Source organism: Culex pipiens, chromosome 3 (assembly GCF_016801865.2).
Source record: "Culex pipiens pallens isolate TS chromosome 3, TS_CPP_V2, whole genome shotgun sequence".
In the NCBI taxonomy this organism is placed as follows: domain Eukaryota; kingdom Metazoa; phylum Arthropoda; class Insecta; order Diptera; family Culicidae; genus Culex; species Culex pipiens.
This window is the reverse complement of record NC_068939.1, coordinates 68,245,165-68,261,139: the sequence shown is the minus strand read 5'-3', so window position 1 is coordinate 68,261,139 and position 15,975 is coordinate 68,245,165. Positions and strand designations below refer to the sequence as shown.

The window sequence follows — 15,975 nt, the reverse complement described above, 5'->3', positions numbered from 1 at the left end:
CTAAATAAGGAAAAGAGGCAAAATTTCTAGATTAAAGGAATTTAGCAATATTTTTTATTTTAGTGTAGCTAACAGCCAGCAACAATGTATTTGCTAGGAGGTTGAAATGAGGACACCCTGTCTGGAAGGTTAGTTCAGGGATGGTCTTTAAATTAGTATTTTGAGCTCATTTTTAAGGTGAAAGAGTCAAATTTGTGAAAAAGCCAAAATGTGTTTTCATTCCTACTTTTTCAACGATAAATAAAATAGGAACAATTCTCAAAAAGGAACCGGATTTCAACACTGAGGATAAACTTGAAATATGACAATTTATGCAACTGAAATGTGCGAAGATTTCATCGTCCGAACGATTCTCGAACAACCCAAACAGAAGTGAACGGACGATTGCTGGCCTCAGTGGCAGCGTGTGAGTGTTTGTGCGTATGTGCCTGACCTTAATTCAAATTTAACAATTTCAATTTCCTGACAATTAGTTGGCGGATATATTTATATTTACATCTATCATAGTTTTCACCCGCCCCGGAAGCCGGTTCTGACCGTCTGTCTGACTGTCTGCATCGGTTGTTGAGTCCTCTATTTTCGGACCAGCCAGGCCATATAAAGAAAAACATACTTTTTTTCATGTTGGTCGATCTGGATAGCCTATTATGGTATTTTTATGGACTAAAAAGTATACAGCCTTCAAGGTTACTGTTTTTGAGAGTTGTAAGAGTTAGTTCCACCGAATTTTACGCATTCTATTTACCAGTTATAGTAAAATAGTGAACTTTTCAAAAATATCCCGATCAAGGGGTTTCCAGCATCGTGTCAGACTGGTCACTAATCCGGAATTACTTGGAATTTTAGCAAGTAATTCTGTAATTCCGGATTTACTGAGTAATTCCAGAGTAATCCTGGTAATTCCTAATAATCCCAGTAATTCTGGTAATTCCATGATTCTTGTTTGTGAAAACATACTTCAGAAAATAATAAAATATTGAAAAATAACTGTTAAAAAGATAATTTCGATAAACCTTTTATGATTCTATTTATTGCCTATTAATTTTCATGTAAGAATCCAAAGTTATAGCCAGTACGGAATCATTCGGATTTTGAGTAAGTAATTCTGTAATTCCAGAATTACTCCGAAATTCTGCAGTAATTCCTGTAATTCTGGAATTACCTAGTAATTCCCTAGTAATTCGAGTAATTCCATAGTTACTCAGTAATTTGGTATTTCCCATCAATTCAAGTAAATCGGCAGAATGCATTTTGCTTTTCCTTGATGCCTTTTATGGTTGTAAGAAGTACAGAGCGGATTCGGAATGTCCGCAAATTTGGATGCTCTCTAATTCAAATGTCAAAATCAGTTGTCAAACTGATGTTGATATTTATCCCATTATTCGACGATTTCCAAGTAGGGCGTCCAAGTTTCCCGGAAAACGGAAAAATATATTATTTATTCCAGGGAAATTTTTGAAAACGTCATAAAATCTATATTTTCTTTATATTTGTTATGTTTTTAAAATAATACTTTTAGCTCAATACTATTAATAGGATAGCACTTTTAGATAGTTTCAAAGATTTTTTTGTTCTTTGTTGTGCTTTGAATTTTAAATGCACTAAAACGTCAAAATCAGTTGTCAAACAGATGTTGATATTTACCCAATTATTCGATGATTTTCAAGCAGGACGCCCAATTTTCCCAGGTTTTGAGTTTCCCGGAAAACGGGAAAAATATTTATTTATTCCGGGAAGATTTTGAAAAAGTCATAAAATCTATGGTTTCTTTATATTTGTTATGTTTTTCAAGCTTTAAATTTATAGAATTAGATCAATACTAATAATATCAATCTAAACAAGGATAGCAGTTTTAAGATAGCTTAAACAATTTTTTTCTGTTCTCTGTTGTGCTTAGAATTTTATATGCACCACATTTCTAATTCAAATTAAATAAGTATTTTATAAATATTTATTTTTTAATTATTTCTATATGACATGACTAAAACAGCTTAAAAATTGGTTTAAGATGTATAAAAAAACAAAAATGACAACAGATAAAATGGTACCAATTTATGTAAAATTTTAGAAAATTTTAAACATATTAATTGTAATACTAATGTTATTTCCAGGCCAAATTAAGATTTTTGCTTAATTCCGGGAATTCCCCGTACAACATATAAAAATCCCGGGAATTTTGTGCACTATTGCCAAGCACGTGGTTTTGTGCGTTTGACAACTGTCATTCGATCCAATTCCAAAGACTTTTCTCAATATGCTGGAAGCTAGGCAGTAATTCCAAGTTATTTTTTATAAATTTGAGCAGTTCTAAGTGATTTCTGGAAATCCCAAATAATTCTGGGAAATCAAAGTAATTCATGACATATTGCCAGTAATCTTGGTAATTCCATTTAGACTGGTCAGTAATCCTTGATGCTGGAAACCCCTTGATCCCGATTCTGAAAATGCATCATTTTTTGGAGCCTGCAATGTTTTAACGCAAAAAATAAATGCTACTAATGATTGTAATTGATACTAACAGATGCTCTGATGTGACTTTTAACAATATAAAGCCGCTGAGTACGCTTTTGAGCCATCGACAACGGTTTTCAGTTATTGATTTATTTCGACAGAATCACACAAAAAAAAATAACCAAAATGGCATTTTTCACACAAATTGCCAATTTTAACAAAATTAAAAAACTTCTTGATTAAGCTTATTTTAGAAGGACTTCTAATGATGCTTTCGGCACATAGTTGGATATTTTAAACTGTTTCGTTTTTGAAATAAAAATTATTTAATTAGGGAAAATATTGTTCCAAAAATACATTCATGATTGTAGACTTCCTGTACACAGTTTTGGTGAACTGCAAAAAACTATCATGACGATATCTTCAAAACATACTAAACTAACACCATAATACATAAAAAATCTGATTGTTAAATAAATTTAAGAATGGCACCACTTTTTCTGTGAAAAAATGCACATGTCGCATTTTTTTTATGGGCCATACTGTAGTTGCAATTGCAGTAAGAGTAATTCATATTCTTTGAAAAACTTTACTTCTGTTGTTTTTTTTTGTTTTAGTCACTTTTATAATTTTTACATTGAAATTATCATCGTATCTTGTCTGTCCCTCTTTGAACTTTTATTTTATTGAATGTCAGAGTTTCAAAAAACGTTATTTTATTAAATGTCAGAGTTTCAAAAAACGTCGTTTAACAGAGCAACAAACAATACATTGAATCAAATCATGTCAAGATACCACAACACCTTCAAACTATCATCCCAAGGATGCAACTAACTGTCTCACATGTTTCAATTTTAGAAGGGCAGTTCTAACCAGGAATGCACTTTCCAGGCCTGTCCTGCCTTCCCCCATAATTCCGTGGCAGCCGACGTTCAAGTCACGTGTCCCAATTTGGGCATTCCAGGCAACCGGAGAAAGGTCGAGCCCGTGAGGCGACATCACTTTCTAATTATATCCTGAGTAAGCGGAAAATTCATCGACCCAGACAGCGACGACGAGGCTTCCGAAACGATTGAGCCATATTTAGAAGAGAAGGAGGGAGTGGCAAATTACTAACTAGCACAAGTGACCAATTTTGAGGTGTGGTCCGAACCACAAAAGGGTGGTGGTTTTTGCGGTCGCAAAAGTTAATCTCTGCCAGAGAGAGCAAGGGCACGTCCTCGGAGAGAGAAAGAGAGTTGACGCGTAAATTTGTCGATTTGTTCAAGGGGGTGGAACGTCGGGTTGGGGTGGGACGGACACGTTTGTCTGGACACAATGTTTTCAATATTTTATCCGCAGCATAATTGAGAGGGTGGTGTTTTGTGGTTGGCGGTTGATGCCATTTGCAGATCGATTGTTGCTATTTTGTTACTGTTGGGTTACAGATTACATGGTGTGTGGTATCTACTATTGAAGTCGGATTTGTGAGCTGATTGATGTATATGATTTTTTTTCCAAATTTCCGGCATTTTCGCAATCTTCAGAGTTTATGAGTTAATCCAGTCTGATTTTACTTTGTATTCTAGCTCTACCAGCTCAACAATTTGACTTCATAATCCCCCGCAAACATTCTTGCAAACAGCAATCTCCAACCATAAACTTAATTTCAGAAAGCACGCGAAACAACAAAACCGTCTGCCTGGAAGTTTCGCTGAGAAACTATTTCACCGCCAGGAATGCGCAATTACCCACAAAATCTCAGTGTGGAAATTGCTGTTTTGCTGCGAGTTTTTCCCTCCATTTCCCGCTTCTTTCCATTGTTCTGAATAAGCTCTAATCCACCCTCCCACATATGCTATGCATATAAAAAGCCACACGTTAATGACTGGCAGGAAAATTTTCGCTCTTGTCATGCAACATTGATTTCGCTCCGGCAAAGATTTTCCTACCAGCGAGATGGAACTATTTTAAATTTCACCCTCGGTACAATTTTCCAGCAGTAGGGTTGGAAACCATTGACGGAGGTAAACTTTCCCAGTCATCACCGTCGTCGTAAAAACACTTGACACAGAACATCGAAAGGGTTTGTTCTGACTTCTGACTGCCAGCCGAGCGGCAACCCGAGTCCTGGCCCAGGGATGACGATCCTGTAGGTATATTACGTTGTTCGTCTAATTCCAGCGCGCGCGTTTGGTGCCCCGAAAGCATGTCGTTTCTAATTCGAGCGCCAGATTTCAAACCCCTATGTTGGCTGGTGAATCAGGATTTTTATGCTGTTTACCGTTAAAATGTGAGGTTTGGTTTTTGTAATAAATTGAATTTTACCGATGACAAAGTAAAGAGCTCAACTCACATGAAACCAAGATTTTTTTCATAAAAAATTCCTTTTACTTTCCTTTAAAATTTCAGCTATTGATAAAAAAAACATGTTTTCAATTCCGTCGTGAAATTACTTACTTTTCCTGTCATCCTCGAGCGACGAAACGACGAACTGTCACTTTTTACACGGCGCTCACGCACGCTATCAAAACAAATCGTTTGGTAGTGTGTGTGAACTCCGTGTAAAAGGGGTGTCAAACAAAAAAGTGACCCCGTTCGTTTGACATCAGCTGGTGTCAAACCATCGGGGTTTGACTGTAGTGACCAGAAAAAAAGCATTATGCCTCACTGATCATTGTTGTACGACATTAAGTTTTCTACAAGAATCTCACACATGGACACATTCGAGCGTTTTCTAGTAATTTACGCCTTCTACAAACGAATTTAGAGAAAGCATCACAGGAAACCTTCAAAAATCAGTCTTCCAACAATAAATCTGTCCTCAAGATTGAGCCAAAGTATCAAAATATCGTTTTTGGGTTTATATAAGAATTTTGCATTGAAAGGCAAAATATGACCAAAAATCAATATTTTTACACTTTGTCTCTATTCTGAGGGCAGATTTAGATTCAGCGGGCAAAATTACATGGAAATTACTTTTTCGAGTTGCTCAAGATTAAATTTGCATCTTTTATACATTAAAATGGTTGTGACTTATGACTCTTGAGTCCACCCACATTGACTAGTCGAAATGATTTTTTTAGGGCTTTAAAATTGCTCCGAACATTACTTTTCTCTAAAACTAAATCATGAATTGTTACGTTGAAAAAACTGTTTTTAGGTGGTTTGATCAAATGATTTATTCTTAATTTGGTCAAAGAGATCACAGATTGCGAGATAAAATTTGGCGTCTTCGACAAAGTTGCTTGGATTAAAAAAACCCAACAACTTTCTATCAGACAAAAAAATCCTCACCCTAATACCCAAGTAACATTTTTTCCAGGAGTTCTACAAGAACTCTTCAAGATAGCTACAGCATAGCAGTTTGGACCGCGGTAGAATAAAATTCTCTTCAAAACTTCTTCAGCAGTTTGGAAGAGTACTTGAAGAGAGTTTTATCCTACCGCGGTCCAAACTGCTATGCTGTAGCTATCTTGAAGAGCTCTTGTAGAACTCCTTTAAAAATGTTACTTGGGTATTCAACCAAACCAAAAGTTGCCCGTTATCATTGGCAACAAATCATCTGAAGGCACTTAAGCTCCTAAACTTAACAGTTTTATCTACACAGAAAAAAAATGATGGTAATATTCATCAGGAAATGGTGACAGATTTTGTGTCGAAAAAAAATGCTTATTTTAACTCAGAAAATGATGAATTTTCATCCGTTTTTGAGGTATATTCATCAGATTCACATTTTTTATGTAATATTACTCAAAGAAAGAGGTAATATTCAACGTACCAAATTTTCAACATTCCAAAATTCAACTATTTTTTTCTGTGTAGTTTTAAGCATTTTCTATTTCTATCCCCTTTCACTTGCAATTTTAAAAAGTTTTTTTCCTAATTTTTCTTACTATTGGTGACATCTTTATTAACAAGTAATAATTGTTCCAAAATGGATTATGATGTAACACACAGCTGAAAAGAACTCCAAAACTCTGTTATGTACCGCAAAAGAACTTATTGTATCTCGATTATTCACCAATAAAATCGAATAAAACTTATTTATTCATATTTTCTTCAGTTCCATGTATTTACCTTTCAAGTATAGATGCCGATTTCTATTCATCGCATTGATAATAACTCATCAGGATCAACTCGGATCTTCTTGCACCCTTTGACAAAATTGTGGGAAATTAAAGTGTCCAGGTGTGAGATCTGTACCACTTTGCATTGAAAATACACCAAATCCAAAAGTGCGCTCTGTTTAGTAGCCCAAAATAGAGACATCTACCCTACTTCACATTTTTGTGATTCTTTCTGCTTCAAAATTAGAATATTTCGCCTGAAAATGGAAATTTAGTTGATTTTGATTGTTTTCACTTTCCTCTTTTTCTTGACCTTGACCAGAGCCGAGGAACAAAGGCTTTTAAAAAATGTGTATATAGTTCAATTTAAGACATAACTCTGTGGCCACATTTGAAAGGAACGGTATGACATTGCGCTTACGGCCTTTCATCCCATTTAAACGCGTGTAATGTAAGACAATTTCGTACCGCCCCTTTCAAATGTTGCTCCTAAACTTAAGGCATGTAAAGTTTTTGCTTATACTACACAAAAAAAATATTTCCAAATGTTACATCATTTATGATGTAACACTTTTGCCCGTCATTGAACATTTAAATTTAAATTGCAACAAATTATACGTAAAAACATAATTTTAAGTGTGATTCAACCGTTTACATCAAATCTCATGTTTACATCAACTGAGTTTACATGTGATTCATCTTTTCCGTGTCGAGTAAATTCACACTTTTTTCTATGTAGTTATTTCTTTATAATTTTAGAAAATTGCCATAAAAAATATGTAACAATCAAAATTTCAAAAAAAAATCCTTTGGAAAATCTGTTTTTAGAAGGTTGAATATTACTTCTTTTATGATGTAACTCAATTTAGACTGAAAATGTCATATTACACCAGAAAACTTGTAAAATAACACATTTTAAGCGGTAGAATTACACATTTTTTGACATGAAAAATGTATCGTTCCCAGTTGTAACATAACCATGTTTTTTACTGTGAATTTCAAGGTCTTATATCTTCCTTCTGAAAAATCAACAATTACTTAACGAGCACTTCCCAAACGCTAACCAGAATGTCAAGTATCGTAAACCGGGTTCAGGATTGAATTTAAAGTTATTTTTCAAATGTTGTTCCAATGGTAAAACTTGTTTCATAATTTATATAGACCAAACCATGAACGTTGTTGTATTAAAAAGTGCTTTAGCAAATATTTTATTGATTAATGACTTTGACATTCACTATATTTAATGAAAATTGAAAATTAATTACGTCAAAATTACCAAAAAAGCAAAGCAATCCACTTTAACGACCCCCGGGTCTTTTGTGGTCTCTGTTGGAAGTTACTGCTCATTTCTAGGCGTCCGAAGGTTATGTGTGGTGAGGCCCTCCATAAGTAAATAATTCTCACGATTTTGCGGACAGCATGAATTTTCTGAAATCCCAAATTTGAGGAAATACTCAAAGGAAATTGGTAGTTTATGCAACAAGTTGCAAAAACAAGATTTTTTCAGCACGAGTTGTACATTATAAATACGACGAGTGCTGAAAAAATCAAGTTTTGAAACGAGTTGCTTCCAAAAAATTTTTGCAATTCCGAAAAACGCTTCTTGAATGAAATTTTATGTCAAACATTCAAGTGTTTATTAAATTCATCGTTCAAAACAAAAAAAATATTGAAAACATTTACTTTTCGATAATAGTGCTGAAAACTTCAACTTTTCAGCACTGGTATTGAAAGGTACAAAGCGGAACTGCAAAAAAACAATTCTCATAATTTTTTTCATTCGCAAAACCTTTTTATATAAATTATATAACTTGAAAAGCATGAGGCTAGAAGTTGAAAAAATGTAATAAACATTTAAACAAATTTGTTTCAAAATTTACTCTTGACATAAAGCTTAGTTAAATAAATAACATTCGTAGTAAGGAAGAAGATAAGTAATAAAAGCAACCAAAGATCGCAATTTTGTCACCGTCGTGCTAACTTGTCGTACGGGAATTTTGGACCAAGTTGAGTTAAGAACGCAATTTTGTGCAGCTCACAATGCCTCACCTTTTGACCTTCACAGATCCCCAAAATTCGATTTCAATCCTAAGATGTTCAATAAAAACCAAAAAAGCTCCAAAAATTTTTGTCACTATTCATATATAGAGTTATCTAAGGCCGATATCACGCACACTAGCACACCATTTGTTTTGCTGGCTGGTACAAAATTTAACCTCAATCTTTTGCGTGTACGTACACGCAATACATGCGCACGTAGATAACTCTATGGAAGAAGTTTCAATCATGTCATTCTATCTTGAAACAGCCTGAAAATTGTTGTAAGTGCGACAATTGGCCAAAGGGATTTCCCCAAGTAACCGTGGGACTGTATATGGTAGCTTTAAATCCCCTCTATATCAACATATAAAGTATGCATACAGAGTCTCAAAACTTTATATTCACTTTATACGCATGGAGGTAAAATTGAGTGGCGACTGGTAGAGTTGATATAGAGTTATACCGCGGTAAAACGTCAAAATACTACGTTACCGACAGTATTTGAAATAGAAAAAAAAGCTTTTCGCGCAACTCTCTCTCTCTCTCTCTCTTGGGAGAGTGCTTTTCACGCTGGGATGACGGTTTTTGAAAGCTTGTTTGTGTTTTTTTGCTGTGTTGTGCTTCATTCGAGATTCTAAACTGCGTGTTGATTTGATGTTCAGAGATGTTTCACCTAGATGCCCTGCGCCAACCATCTCTCCCGTCCTGAAATATGTTTACACGTATGATTTTTGTCGATAGAGTCTTCCTTCAGTTAGTTGCATGAAAAAGAATACACTAACCAGGTTGAAACAAAGTACATATTTATTAATCAATACACTTCAAACCTTTACAAGATATTGATAATCTTCACAATATTCATCGACGAACGGGCTAGGGCACCGAGCACCGATTTCGCACCCGGTCCCGGGGTCTTGGTGCAAGTTCCACCGGCGGCACGCAGTTTCATGTGCAGCGAGGTGATTCCGAGGGACTTGCACTTTCCGCCTACGTACAAAGCGGCCACATAGCAGCGTAAAGCGAGCCTCGTCACGATCAGCCTTGACCTTCATGCCGCCGGTGCTCCGCCAGATAGTTACTTGCCCAAAAGATCCGTAACGTGGACGAAGGTATCGTTGAAGCTGGCGTAGACGTATGCCACTCCGAACACGATCTCGTCCGAGAAAACCTGGACCTCCTCCAAACGATTTTTCCTGCATCAACAAAAATACCACCAAATACTGCCAAACTTTCTTTGCTCTCACTAATGTTGAGTTAGTGTTTTGAAACATTTGAAGAAATGTCACAGTGTGATGTAACTTTAAAAGCTTACTTTACATTGATATATAAAGTTTACCATTAATGCTTTGAAACATTATTGAGCTAAATGCTTTGAAACTTTAATTGGCTGTTCTATATGTCATTATACAGTAGATAATAATGTTTCAAGCTACAAATGTTTCGAAACATTGGGAAAGACGATTTAAAGTGTCATAGCATCGTGAAAGTTTATTTAGAGTGGATTTAGAGTTTTGATTTAGTGCTTCTGGTTACTTGGGTTCAGGTCGGAACGTGTTTGACACAGATACAATGCACAGAACGGTTAAGCACACATATCGTGTTTGTTATTGTTAACATTGTGTGCTCTGTGTTTTGTTTCTACAAGGTCTAACATTAAAACGCGATTTTTTCTCATGACAACGTCGATTTGATCAAGACATAATTTTTGATCTCATTTTTCGGGTTAATTTTCGAGGAACTTTTGTGAAAAAACGTTGCTTAATCCACCTTCAGGTTGTTGATGCCTTCCTCATCCTGTTCGTCGATCATCAACTGTAATTTTTTCATATATTGAACTGAACCACCTTGTACAATCGAATTTTAGTAAACAAAAACTAAATAAAATAAACGGGAGTTTTCCGTGCATACGAAACGGGTCGGTCTGTTCGTTTAGTGCTCTTAATTTCGATTCGATTTTTCAATGTTTTCGTGACATTGCAGTATTATTTTAGTGTTAAGCATTGAGTTTGTGATTCATACTTTATGAATCAAGTGAAGTTTTTGCCAAGTATTACGATTAATCCTCTGAATAAGATGATTTTTGATTATCATTCTTTTGATTCGATGCAGCGGCGTTTCAGTTTCCGTTGTTCCGAATACAATTTTTTCAATGGGCATGAGTTGCACAGAAGTTTTTGTCGTAACTTGGATGCAAGTTGAAGCGACGCGATCTTGTTTCTGTACAGGGGGTCGCTATTCTTGTTTTTTTTTTGTGAAATTCGATATGTTGAATGTTTTGCAATCAATAGAAAAGCGTGAGAAATAACGAAGCTGTTTTAAAGCTAATTTTTCGGTGGTGCAACGTAGTGCACAGTACCATTGAAGGATCATCATCAAGGAACTCGGTGAGGACCTTCCAATTACATATTTTTATTTTATAGTATAGTATTTATACATTATGATTATTGTATTATCATATATCATCAAACTTGACACATTCTTGGTACGGTATGTCCATGCATCCTTCCTCCCCTGTAGATTCTGTGAAATGTGATCCGTTCTCAGAATCCTCTCTGTGGTAAACACAACGCATTAGGGCTGGCTGCTTTAATTTTTGCAATACATTTTGGGTGTTCTTGGATGTACTGCAATTATTAATATTGACAAGAAAAATACTTGGGGCGTTATCTAATCACAAGACTTTCCAGCATGCTTTCATCGGACTGGCTGCGTTTGTGTTAGATTAGATTAGATTAGACAAAAACCAAATAAAATAAATCTGTTGGGAAATAGATTGAGGTTATGTCAATTCAGACCATTTTTTTAAACTGCTTGTAATTTTAAATAGGTAAGACAGATCTGGAAAATTCTTATTCCACAAGAAAGGTAATTTCAAAACTTTTTGAAATATATAATATGGTAGGTTTTCATGTAAAAACCACCCTTTTTTGTAAATTGTTAAATTTTATATGCAGCAGTTTTTCAAACATAGCTTTTGATGTGCTGTACCAAATCTTATGAATTTTAATAGTGACTTATGGGACCCCAAGACGAATCGAATGAGGCCAATACAGTCAAAATAGGTTTAGCCAGTGACGAGATATTCTAGTGATATTTATTTGGTACACATGTCTACATACAGCCAAACACACACACATATTTGTTCAGCTGGTGATTCTGAGTCGATATGTACAAATGAAAGTATGTCTAGGCTAATTAAAAAGTTTATTTTTTGAGTGATTTTATAGCCTTTCCTCATAAAAGTGAGGAAGGCAAAACCGAATGGCTTTTTAAAAAAGCATTTTTTTTGTATATTTCAAAAAACTTACTTTACTAAATATTTTAGTACGAATATCATTGATTTTTAATACCCAGCTTCCGGAACTTTATAAGTTTGTAACTTTCTATCACATTAGTATCGCATTTTTCAAAGCAAAACACTCCAAAGTCACTCCAGCTTACCGTGCTCAGCATACAAAATTGTCGTACAAGCGAAGAGAGAAAAAAAATCAACTGAACATTCTCACTGGATACATCGTTGCGAATCCACCCATTCGGGCCCGTTCGAGAGCGCGCGTGGCGAGGAAAATGTAACACGTGTTGTGAAGGGGGAAGGCCCAGAGACAGAGAGAAAAGCGATTAAACATCAAATGGGATTTTCTAATGCAATCAAATAAATTTCGCCAAGTAACGACCGTGGACAAAATGCTCTCTCCCACATAGGGATGAGTCGACGAGTTGCGATATGTAGAATTCAGGTGGAAGTACCGACACAGAGTTTTTTTTTGCTGGTGCCATTGTCGTTGTGGTTGGTGGAGTTAATTTTCGGCTGAAATGTACCACAAAAGCGTAGAGTACATTTCTAATAGAGTTGTTCTGCTGGGGAGCACGTCGATGAAGCCACTAATAGAGTTGAGAATGGAGTCAACTACAGGGAGATATGATGTTCAACGAAAGTGTAATTAACCTTGCACGTTGTAGTTGCGCTTCAAAAGCAATTTCTCATGTTGTTTGACTATTTCATAACTAGTGCCAACATTTATGGTTACCAAACATTTGGATTAAGAACTTTGACGTTTTATCTTGACAAAGAGATACATGATTTTCCCTTCCTTTTATGTTCAGTTGCAAACCCACCCCAGTAAATTATCCCAAAATGTTCCAATTAATCTCACTTGATGCAAGTTATATTCAATCCGTCTTATCTAGCGCCAAACAATTGCTCATGTTTTCAATTTCACTCGCAAAAATCTCCCCCAAACACAAATTTAAACCAATCAACGCTTCGCGCTACATGACAGGTGCCGTCAGTCAGCCGTCCACAGGACATCACCAGCAACGGGTGTCCCAGCTTGCCCAAAATCTGACTGTTTCTGTCAGCAACACCATCACCACCACCACCGCCTGGAATGTCCCCACGGCAGGTGACAAATATTTTCCGGGATTAAATACCTTTCGAGAGTGTATTTTTTCGTCCAGATTTCAAATCCTGTTAGGCTGCTGACTGGCTGACTGAGTGGTGCGTCCCCCCCCCTAAACGGCAGGATTCCGGAACAAGGACGCGGTGGAATTTGAGATTTATGTTCGCAAGACATGGACGTTTTTATTAAATTTATTTGTTTTTGTCACTTTGTTTTACGGCTGGAAGAGGGTTTAGATTTATTCGTCACTTTCTTGGAAAATCACAAACTCATTGGTATGCAAGACGATGAATTCGGAGGTTGATGCCTTCCAGTCTATTGGTTTATCGATTTCATTTTACTCATTTTCCCTGAGCCTTCCAACTAAATCATGGTTCGATGAATATGGAAAAATTCCACTCTAGTGCTGATCCAATTCCGTGAGCGAGCAATTCATCGGGATTCAACTCGATCGTAGACCTATGTGAGCTGGCGCAAAACGTTCGTCGCATCTAATGCATAAGGTATTTCAATATCATTAGGTGAGTGAAATTCCATGCTCATTCGCACCCTCGCTCGTTCCAATTTGGGCTGGGAGAGGGGGTGGAAAACCATTTCCAATTCACACCCACCCACTCAGCAGGTTGCAGCAAGGCTGGTTTTACAAGACAATAGAGAGCGAGGGTGAGAGTAAATGTGCAAGGATTCCATGAAAACCTTCTCCCCCCTCCCCCACCGAGCCACCCGATTGATTTTTGATAAAAGGAAACTCCTCGCGCCAGAAAAAGCGAAATGATGTCACGTATTCGAAATGATTTTCGCATCGCATAGAATCATAATAAGCTCCTGGGTGGGTGGGTCTTTGCCTTTTCTTTTTCTCTCTGTCTAGATGATGGTGTAGAAGCCGAGAATCGTTACAGCTGGAATTGCTATTACAAGTTAAGTGTGTTTCTTTTCGTGCTTTCTTCTTTTTTTTTTTTTTTGACTTGCCCCGATGATGCACGATTGTTATGAGAAACGTGAACAGCTGATTTCTTTTTGCAGTGCAAAACCAATTCCAAGGTGTACAATAATTTCTCTCATGTTAAACTCATAAAGAGAATTCCATCAATCGATGGGTTTATATTTGACCTAACAAAAATCTTGGTTGAAATTGTTATAAATTTGATAAAACTGCTTTAAGTTTTAGCAGAGTTTACTATTTTTTATTTGAATCATTTTTTCCAAAAAAAAAATAAGAATCGTTGGCCAGAACCAAAATTAACCCATATATTGCTGGATGTTTGTGTGTGTGCAACCAACCAAACGGGACCACGCGGTCGCTTCTTACAAATTGAGTTGTTTCCATGTATTTTAGATTTTACATTCTATACATGCAAATAACGCGCATAGGCATTTGGACGGTGTTAGCTCTGCCATTTCTACGCCGGCTAGCCATGCGCGAAGTACCTCAGCTTAAATCGACAAGCCCCGCCCTAAAGAACGTTTGCATCAATCAGATTCAAACGTTATTTAGCACTTCCAACTCCTTGTCAAATGGGCAAAGAGCCAGCACGTATATAGTTTGTAGTAATAGTATTCCTAATTCTAGCAATCCAAAGAACGGGGGATCGAACCCCTGAATTTTCTCGTTTGGAGCAGATGGGAATCCAACCCAGGATCATTCGCTTACAAAGTGAACACCGTGACCATTCAGCCCCGGCTGCTCCATAACCCATATATTGCTGGATTTGCTATGGAGCACCCGCTGTCGGGCAGTTTTTGACAGTTCGTTCCATAAGAAAGACATGGTAGAAAAAAGCAAAAACTGCTCGAATGGAAGTGCTCCATTAACAGTCTCTCCAAGCATTTCATATTCTTTCTTCATTTGAAAACTCAGAAAGAAAAAAAAAATATTATTTTTGCCAATTCCAATTCTGTGCCAAATTGGTTAAGCATTGTAGTTTGTAAAGAAAAATTGTCAAAAATATATGGAAATAGTATTTTTTTGAATTTTTCAAGAACATTACCCAGAAAAGATCGAGCCACGTAGCCTAGCTAAGTAATAACACTTCGCGGTTCAAATCCCGGCTCGGCCCAACACAACTGGTGATCTTTTCCCTTCTGGATTTGATTGCTTAGTTAAGGGCAGGTAGTGTATCATCACACGCTGGACCTTATCACGACACCTTAGGGAAGGCAACCTATGGAATTTCAACATTAACCTTAACATGTTAACATTAAGTTAAGAAATAGCCACTGAATCCGTTTTGTAAATGCGGCTTCAATACTCTTCTTGGGTCATGGAAAAAATTTGCTTACTTTTAAGCCAGCTTAAAAAAATCTTAATATTGCAAATTTTTCTGAGAAAAAAAAACAAAAATGTTAACTTTTGGGTAAGCAAACTTAAAGAATTTTTAATGTATTTTTTAAAGGGCCAGATTTTAAAGAAAACTGTCTTTGGTTTTTTTTTGCGAGCATAAATTCATTTTGCGACATCCGTTTATTTTCTACTATGCTCCAACACAATGCATTGTCCAAAATGTATAGATTAGTGAAAAAAAAATGCAAAGCATTTCAGAACTTGCCAACTTATCCTTATCCTGAGGTTTTAATAAAATTGCAATATTCCCGTAAGTGTGTTAATTGGGATAGCCGCATCCCTAGTGTCAAACGATCAAAAATAAATTTAAAAACTTCAAACGCAAAATTGTCATATCTGGCAACACTGAACAGTGGTTCAGATCACAAAATTAAGTGGAAAATAAATTTTCCGAAAAATGGTGAAGTTTTGGAGCTTTAATGTCTTCAGATGATTTGTTGCAAATGGGAAGGAGCAACTTTTGGTTTTGTTGAAAATCAGGGTGGTTCACTATTACATTTTGAAAATCTGGGATTTTTTATGTGTTCTAAAAAGTTGATTGGCTTGCCAATCCAAGCAACTTTGTCGAAGACACCAAAATTGTTTCTCGTAATCTACGCCCTCTACGACCAAATTTATAGCAAACCCTCAAAGATCAGTCTTTGAACGTGGCAATTCAGGGTTAAGTTTTAAAGAAAAGTGATAATCGGGGCAC

At 36.2% G+C, this 15,975-nt stretch overlaps 1 pseudogene; it reads right to left on the bottom strand.

Annotated features, from left to right (window-relative positions):
* Positions 1 to 8,857: 8,857 nt before the first annotated feature.
* Positions 8,858 to 14,611, bottom strand: LOC128093368 (40S ribosomal protein S14-like; annotated as a pseudogene).
* Between the last annotated feature and the right edge of the window lie 1,364 nt (positions 14,612 to 15,975).